Genomic DNA, 8,911 nt, shown 5'->3' with positions numbered 1-8,911 from the left:
CTTGGTATAGTGGCCGAATCTCCCTTCCTTAATTATCCTATCAAGTACCATCAATGTCCCTTTTGATTCCCTATACACGAAAAAAAAGAATGCAAATTGTTAATTTGAAATTTTCGGTGGGAAAACTTAAGGTGTGAACTAGCTAAAAAAAATATCTATTTCTTTTGTTTTTAAATGACTAAATGCTTTCCATGAATGCAAATCAATCAGCCACTAAATTTTCCATGCATGCAACGTTGGTACACCAAACTTGTTTGTGATCATATGGTGCAACAAGTTTGGAGAATAATTTTACCTCATAAAGTGTGTTTAAGCCCACTTGGTGTGCCTTGAACACCAAACTTATCATGTACTATACGCTGCATGTAAAGGGGTCTTATATTGGTCGTCAAAATTGATTTAAAAATCCATGAAATTTGCCTTATTACTACTATTAGAAATTAAAGGAAGAGGGCATAGAACATGGGTTGCCTCCCATGAAGCGCTTCTTTAGCGTCATTAACTTGACGTTTGGTCCTTGTCAAGGTGGCTGATAGTGCTTGAAATCTTCTCCCTTGCAGTGAACCTATGTCCATTGGCCTTGTTGATAAGCTCCATATGCTCTAGGGACAAGATTTTGTTGATGGTGTACACTGGAGGCAGCTGGGATGGGATAGTGGGGAAGTGAGGTGGTATAGATGGGAAGTATGTATAGACCACTTCATCTCCTGGTGAGAAATCTTCTGTAGGGATTTTCTTCTTTTTCCATCCCCTTGGGACCTTTTTTCTTGTGTCCGTTGATGCCAACTTGTTCCTTGTGGTTTCCTTTTTGAGAATGGTTTTGTTGTCTATTTCATGTGATTTTGGTGGGTGGTGCGCGAAATTGTGAACAATACTTTTCACAACTCAAATAATCCCCGGTAATGAATCCAAAAACTTGGTGTTCAATACCATGGCATAAACACAAATTCGCACAACTAACCAGCAAGTGTACTGGGTCGTCCAAGTAATAAACCTTACGCGAGTAAGGGTCGATCCCACAGAGATTGTTGGTATGAAGCAAGCTATGGTCACCTTGTAGATCTCAGTCAGGCAAACTCAAATGGATATGGGTGATATACGAATAAAACATAAAGATAAAGATAGAGATACTTATGTAATTCATTGGTGGGAATTTCAGATAAGCGCATGAAGATGCTGTGTCCCTTCCGTCTCTCTGCTTTCCTACTGTCTTCATCCAATCCTTCTTACTCCTTTCCATGGCAAGCTTAAGCAAGGGTTTCACCGTTGTCAGTGGCTACCTCCCATCCTCTCAGTGGAAATGTTCAACGCACCCTGTCACGGCACGGCTATCCATCTGTCGGTTCTCAATCAGGCCGGAATAGAATCCAGTGATTCTTTTGCGTCTGTCACTAACGCCCCGCCCTCAGGAGTTTGAAGCTCGTCACAGTCATTCAATCATTGAATCCTACTCAGAATACCACAGACAAGGTTAGACCTTCCGGATTCTCTTGAATACCGCCATCAGTTCTAGCCTATACCACGAAGACTCTGATCTCACGGAATGGCTGGCTCGGTTGTCAGGCGAGCGCTCGGTTGTCAGGCGATCAACCATGCATCGTGTATCAGGAATCCAAGAGATATTCACCCAATCTAAGGTAGAACGGAGGTGGTTGTCAGTCACACGTTCATAGGTGAGAATGATGATGAGTGTCACGGATCATCACATTCATCAAGTTGAAGAACAAGTGATATCTTAGAACAAGAACAAGCGGAATTGAATAGAAGAACAATAGTAATTGCATTAATACTCGAGGTACAGCAGAGCTCCACACCTTAATCTATGGTGTGTAGAAACTCCACCGTTGAAAATACATAAGAACAAGGTCTAGGCATGGCCGAATGGCCAGCCTCCCAAAGAGGGTTCAATCATAAAAACATGATCAAAAGCTCTTAATACAATAGTAAAAGGTCCTACTTATAGAGAACTAGTAGCCTAAGGTTTACAGAGATGAGTAAATGACATAAAAATCCACTTCCGGGCCCACTTGGTGTGTGCTTGGGCTGAGCAATAAAGAATTTTCGTGTAGAGACTCTTCTTGGAGTTAAACGCCAGCTTTGGTGCCAGTTTGGGCGTTTAACTCCCATTCTTGTGCCAGTTCCGGCGTTTAACGCTGGAAAATCTGAAGGTGACTTTGAACGCCGGTTTGGGCCATTAAATCTTGGGCAAAGTATGGACTATCATATATTGCTGGAAAGCCCAGGATGTCTACTTTCCAACACCGTTGAGAGCGCGCCAATTGGGCTTCTGTAGCTCCAGAAAATCTACTTCGAGTGCAGGGAGGTCAGAATCCAACAGCATCTGCAGTCCTTTTCAGTCTCTGAATCAGATTTTTGCTCAGGTCCCTCAATTTCAGCCAGAAAATACCTGAAATCACAGAAAAACACACAAACTCATAGTAAAGTCCAGAAAAGTGAATTTTAACTAAAAACTAATAAAAATATACTAAAAACTAACTAGATCATACTAAAAACATACTAAAAACAATGCCAAAAAGCGTACAAATTATCCGCTCATCACAACACCAAACTTAAATTGTTGCTTGTCCTCAAGCAACTGAAAATCAAATAAGATAAAAAGAAGAGAATATGCAATGAATTCTAAAAACATCTATGAAGATCAGTATTAATTAGATGAGCGGGGCTTTTAGCTTTTTGCCTCTGAATAGTTTTGGCATCTCACTCTATCCTTTGAAATTCAGAATGATTGGCTTCTTTAGGAACTCAGAATCCAGATAGTGTCATTGATTCTCTTAGTTAAGTATGATGATTCTTGAACACAGCTACTTATTGAGTCTTGGCCGTGGCCCAAAGCACTCTGTCTTCCAGTATTACCACTGGATACATACATGCCACAGACACATAATTGGGTGAACCTTTTCAGATTGTGACTCAGCTTTGCTAGAGTCCCCAATTAGAGGTGTCCAGGGTTCTTAAGCACACTCTTTTTGCCTTGGATCACAACTTTATTTCTTTCTTTTTCTCTCTTTTTTTCTTTCTTTTTCTTTTTCTTTTTCTTTCTTCTTTTTTTCGATTTTTTTTGTATTCACTGCTTTTTCTTACTTCAAGAATCATTTTAATGATTTTTCAGATCCTCAGTAACATTTCTCCTTTTTCATCATTCTTTCAAGAGCCAACATTCATGAACCACAAATTCAAAAGACATATGCACTGTTTAAGCATACATTCAGAAAACAAAAAGTATTGCCACCACATCAAAATAATTAAACTGTTATAAAATTCAAAATTCATGCAATTCTTTTCTTTTTCAATTAAGAACATTTTTCATTCAAGAAAGGTGATGGATTCATAGGACATTCATAACTTTAAGGCATAGACACTAAGACACTAATGATCACAAGACACAAACATAGATAAACATAAGCACTAAAATTCGAAAAACAGAAAAATAAAGAACAAGGAAATTAAAGAACGGGTCCACCTTAGTGATGGCGGCGTGTTCTTCCTCTTGAAGATCCTATGGAGTGCTTGAGCTCCTCAATGTCTCTTCCTTGTCTTTTTTGCTCCTCTCTCATGATTCTTTGATCTTCTTTAATTTCATGGAGGAGAATGGAATGTTCTTGATGCTCCACCCTTAGTTGTCCCATGTTGGAACTCAATTCTCCTAAGGAGGTGTTTAGTTGCTCCCAATAGTTTTGTGGAGGAAAGTGCATCCCTTGAGGCATCTCAGGGACTTGATGATGAGAGGGGTCTCTTGTTTGCTCCATCCTCTTCTTAGTAATGAGCTTGTCCTCATCAATGGGGATGTCTCCCTCTATGTCAACTCCAACTGAATAACAGAGGTGACAAATGAGATGAGGAAAGGCTAACCTTGCCAAGGTGGAGGACTTGTCTGCCACCTTATAAAGTTCTTGGGATATAACCTCATGAACTTCTATTTCTTCTCCAATCATGATGCTATGAATCATGATAGCCCGGTCTATAGTAACTTCGGACCGGTTGCTAGTGGGAATGATTGAGTGTTGGATAAACTCCAACCATCCTCTAGCCACGGGCTTGAGGTCATGCCTTCTCAATTGAACCGGCTTTCCTCTTGAATCTATCTTCCATTGGGCGCCCTCTTCACAGATGTCTATGAGGACTTGGTCCAACCTTTGATCAAAGTTGACCCTTCTAGTGTAAGGGTGTTCATCTCCTTGCATCATGGGCAAGTTGAATGCTAACCTTACATTTTCCGGACTAAAATCCAAGTATTTCCCCCGAACCATTGTAAGCCAATTCTTTGGGTCCGGGTTCACACTTTGATCATGGTTCTTGGTGATCCATGCATTGGCATAGAACTCTTGAACCATTAAAATTCTGACTTGTTGAATGGGGTTGGTAAGAACTTCCCAACCTCTCCTTCGGATCTCATGTCGGATTTCCGGATATTTACTCTTTTTGAGTTTGAAAGGGACCTTGGGGATCACCTTCTTCAAGGCCACAACTTCATAGAAGTGGTCTTGATGCACCCTTGAGATGAATCTCTCCATCTGCCATGACTCAGAGGTGGAAGCTTTTGCCTTCCCTTTCCTCTTTCTAGAGGTTTCTCTGGCCTTAGATGCCATAAATGGTTATGAAAAAACAAAAAGCAATGCTTTTACCACACCAAACTTAAAAGATTTGCTCGTCCTCGAGCAAAAGAAGAAAGAAGAGAGTAGAAGAAGAAGAAATAGAGGAGATGGAGATGGCCTTGTGGTTCGGTGAAAGGGAGAGAAGTAGTGTGTAGGTTGTGTGAAAATGAAGGAGTGAAGATGGGTTTATATAGGAGTGGGGGGAGGGTGATGTTCGGCTATGGGAGGGTGGGTTTGGGAGGGAAAGTGGTTTAAATTTGAATGGTGGGGTAGGTGGGGTTTTATGAAGGATGGAGGTGAATGGTGAAGAAAAAGATGGGATTTGATAGGTGAAGGGTTTTTAGGGAAGAGGTATTGAGGTGATTGGTGAATGGGTGAAGAAGAGAGAGAGTGGTGGGGTAGGTGGGGATCCTGTGGGGTCCACAGAGCCTGAGGTGTCAAGGAAAAGTCATCCCTGCACCAAGTGGCGAGCAAAATTGCTCTTTGTGCCAATTCTGGCGTTAAACGCCGGGCTGGTGCCCATTTCTGGCGTTTAACGCCAACTTCTTGCCCTTTACTGGCGTTTAACGCCAGTCTGGTGCCCCTTTCTGGCGTTAAACGCCCAAAATGGTGCCAGACTGGGCGTTAAACGCCCATCTGCTAGCCTTATTGGCGTTTAAACGCCAGCAGGTTCTTCCTCCAGGGTGTGCTGTTTTTCTTTCTGTTTTTCATTCTGTTTTTGCTTTTTCCATTGATTTTGTGACTTCTCATGATCATCAACCTACAGAAAACATAAAATAACAAAAGAGAATAGATAAAATATAACATTGGGTTGCCTCCCAACAAGCGCTTCTTTAATGTCAGTAGCTTGACAGAGGGCTCTCATGGAGCCTCACAGATGCTCAGAGCAATGTTGGAACCTCCCAACACCAAACTTAGAGTTTGAATGTGGGAGTTCAACACCAAACTTAGAAGTTGGTTGTGGCCTCCCAACACCAAACTTAGAGTTTGACTGTGGGGGCTCTGTTTGGCTCTGTTTTGAGAGAAGCTCTTCATGCTTCCTCTCCATGGTGACAGAGGGATATCCTTGAGCTTCAAACACAAAGGATTCTTCATTCACTTGAATGATCAATTCTCCTCTATCAACATCAATCACAGCCTTTGCTGTGGCTAGGAAGGGTCTGCCAAGGATGATGGATTCATCCATGCACTTCCCAGTCTCTAGGACTATAAAATCAGCAGGGATGTAATGGTCTTCAACTTTTACCAGAACATCCTCTACAAGTCCATAAGCTTGTTTCCTTGAGTTGTCTGCCATCTCTAGTGAGATTTTTGCAGCTTGCACCTCAAAGATCCCTAGCTTCTCTATTACAGAGAGAGGCATGAGGTTTACACTTGACCCTAAGTCACACAAGGCCTTCTTGAAGGTCATGGTGCCTATGGTACAAGGTATTGAAAACTTCCCAGGATCCTATCTCTTTTGAGGTAATTTCTGCCTAGACAAGTCATTCAGTTCTTTGGTGAGAAAAGGGGGTTCATCCTCCCAAGTCTCATTTCCAAATAACTTGTCATTTAGCTTCATGATTGCTCCAAGGTATTTAGCAACTTGCTCTTCAGTGACATACTCATCCTCTTCAGAGGAAGAATACTCATCAGAGCTCATGAATGGCAGAAGTAAGTCCAATGGAATCTCTATGGTCTCATTTTGAGCCTCAGATTCCCATGGTTCCTCATTGGGGAACTCATTGGAGGCCAGTGGACGTCCATTGAGGTCTTCCTCAGTGGTGTTCACTGCCTCTTCCTCCTCTCCTGATTCGGCCATGTTGATGGCTTTGCACTCTCCTTTTGGATTCTCTTCTGTATTGCTTGGAAGAGTACTAGGAGGGAGTTCAGTAATTTTCTTGCTCAGCTGACCCACTTGTGCCTCCAAATTTCTAATGGAGGACCTTGTTTCAGTCATGAAACTTTGAGTGGTTTTGATTAGATCAGAGACCATGGTTGCTAAGTCAGAGGTGTTCTGCTTAGAACTCTCTGTTTGTTGCTGAGAAGATGATGGAAAAGGCTTGCTATTGCTAAACCTGTTTCTTCCACCATTATTGTTGTTGAAACCTTGTTGAGGTCTCTGTTGATCCTTCCATGAAAGATTTGGATGATTTCTCCATGAAGGATTATAGGTGTTTCCATAGGGTTCTCCCATGTAATTCACCTCTTCTATTGAAGGGTTCTCAGGATCATAAGCTTCTTCTTCAGATGAAGCTTCCTTAGTACTGCTTGGTGCATTTTGCATTCCAGACAAACTTTGAGAAATCATATTGACTTGTTGAGTCAATATTTTGTTCTGAGCCAGTATGGCATTCAGAGTATCAATCTCAAGAACTCCTTTCTTCTGATTAGTCCCACTGTTCACAGGATTCCTTTCAGAAGTGTACATGAATTGGTTATTTGCAACCATTTCAATCAGCTCTTGAGCTTCTGTAGGCGTCTTCTTCAAATGAAGAGATCCTCCAGCAGAGCTATCCAAAGACATTTTGGATAGTTCAGAGAGACCATCATAGAAAATACCTATGATGCTCCATTCAGAAAGCATATCAGTGGGACACTTTTTGATTAATTGTTTGTATCTTTCCCAAGCTTCATAAAGGGATTCTCCTTCCTTCTGTCTGAAGGTTTGGACTTCCACTCTAAGCTTACTCAATTTTTGAGGCGGAAAGAATTTTGCCAAGGCATTGACTAGCTTTTCCCAAGAGTTCAGGCTTTCTTTAGGTTGTGAGTCCAACCATGTTCTAGCTCTGTCTCTTACAGCAAAAGGGAATAGCATAAGTCTGTAGACCTCAGGGTCAACCCCATTAGTCTTGACAGTGTCACAGATTTGCAAGAATTCAGCTAAAAACTGATGAGGATCTTCCAATGGAAGTCCATGGAACTTGCAATTCTGTTGCATTAGAGAAACTAATTGAGGCTTAAGCTCAAAGTTGTTTGCTCCAATGGCAGGGATAGAGATGCTTCTCCCATAGAAGTCGGGAGTAGGTGCAGTAAAGTCACCCAGCACCTTCCTTGCATTATTGGTATTGTTGTTGTTCTCTGCTGTCATGTGTTCTTCTTCTTTGAAGATTTCTGTTAGGTCCTCTACAGAGAATTATGCCTTAGCTTCTCTTAGCTTTCGCTTCAAGGTCCTTTCAGGTTCAGGATCAGCCTCAACAAGAATGCTCTTGTCTTTGCTCCTGCTCATATGAAAGAGAAAAGAACAAGAAAATGTGGAATCCTCTATGTCACAGTATAGAGATTCCTTGAGGTGTCAGAGGAAAAGAAAAATAGAAGGCAGAAGTAGAAAATTCAAACTTATCAAAGAAGATGGAGTTCGAATTGTGCATTAAGGAATAGTGTTAGTCCATAAATAGAAGGATGTGAGAAGAGGGGAAGGAATTTTCGAAAATTAATTAAAAACATTTTAAAAACATTTTGAAAAACACCAATTGATTTTCGAAAACCAAGATTGAGAAAGAAGTAAAGTGATTTTTGAAAAAGATTTTGAAATTAGAAATCAAAAAGATTTGATTGAAAACTATTTTGAAAAAGATATGATTAAGAAGATATGATTGATTTAAAAGAATGTGATTGAGAAGATATGATTTGAAAAACATTTTAAAAAGATTTGATTTTAAAATTAATAACTTGGCTAACAAGAAAAGATATGATTCAAATATTAAACCTTTCTCAACAGAAAAGGCAACATACTTGAAATGTCGAATCAAATCATTAATTGATAGCAAGTATCTTTGAAAATAGAAAGAAATTGATTTTGAAAAAGATTTGATTGAAAAGATTGATTTGAAAAAGATTTGATTTTGAAAAATTTTGAAAACTTGAAAAAAATTTGCATTGAAAACAAAATCTTCCCTCTTGTGCCATCCTGGCGTTAAACGCCCAGAATGGTGCACATTCTGGCGTTTAACGCCTAAACTTCTACCCTTTTGGGTGTTAAACGCCCAGCCAGGCACCCTAGCTGGCGTTTAAACGCCAGTTTGCCTTCCTCACTGGGCGTTTTGAACGCCCAGCTTTTTCTGTGTAATTCCTCTGCTGTATGTTCTGAATCTTCAATTCTCTGTATTATTGACTTGAAAAGACACAAAAACAAATTAAAAATATTTTTGGATTTTTAATAATGAGGAATAATCAAAATGCAACTAAAATCAAATAAACAATGCATGCAGACACCAAACTTAACAGTTTGTATACTACCGACACTAACAAAAATGAGAATGCACATGAGAAACAACAAAACATTCAAGTCAAGAGAATTCAAAGATCAGAGCAAGAAA

General features: G+C 40.3%; 1 non-coding gene across 1 annotated transcript; it reads left to right on the top strand.

The window, feature by feature from the left end:
- The first annotated feature begins 7,173 nt into the window (after window positions 1-7,173).
- On the top strand, window positions 7,174-7,281 carry LOC112804177 (small nucleolar RNA R71). The gene has a single exon (XR_003202798.1). It is a non-coding gene; the product is annotated as a small nucleolar RNA R71 (small nucleolar RNA).
- The last annotated feature ends 1,630 nt before the right edge of the window (window positions 7,282-8,911 follow it).

This window comes from Arachis hypogaea, chromosome 5 (genome assembly GCF_003086295.3).
Source record: "Arachis hypogaea cultivar Tifrunner chromosome 5, arahy.Tifrunner.gnm2.J5K5, whole genome shotgun sequence".
Taxonomy (NCBI): Eukaryota; Viridiplantae; Streptophyta; class Magnoliopsida; order Fabales; family Fabaceae; genus Arachis; species Arachis hypogaea.
This window is presented reverse-complemented; position numbering and strand designations above follow the sequence as displayed.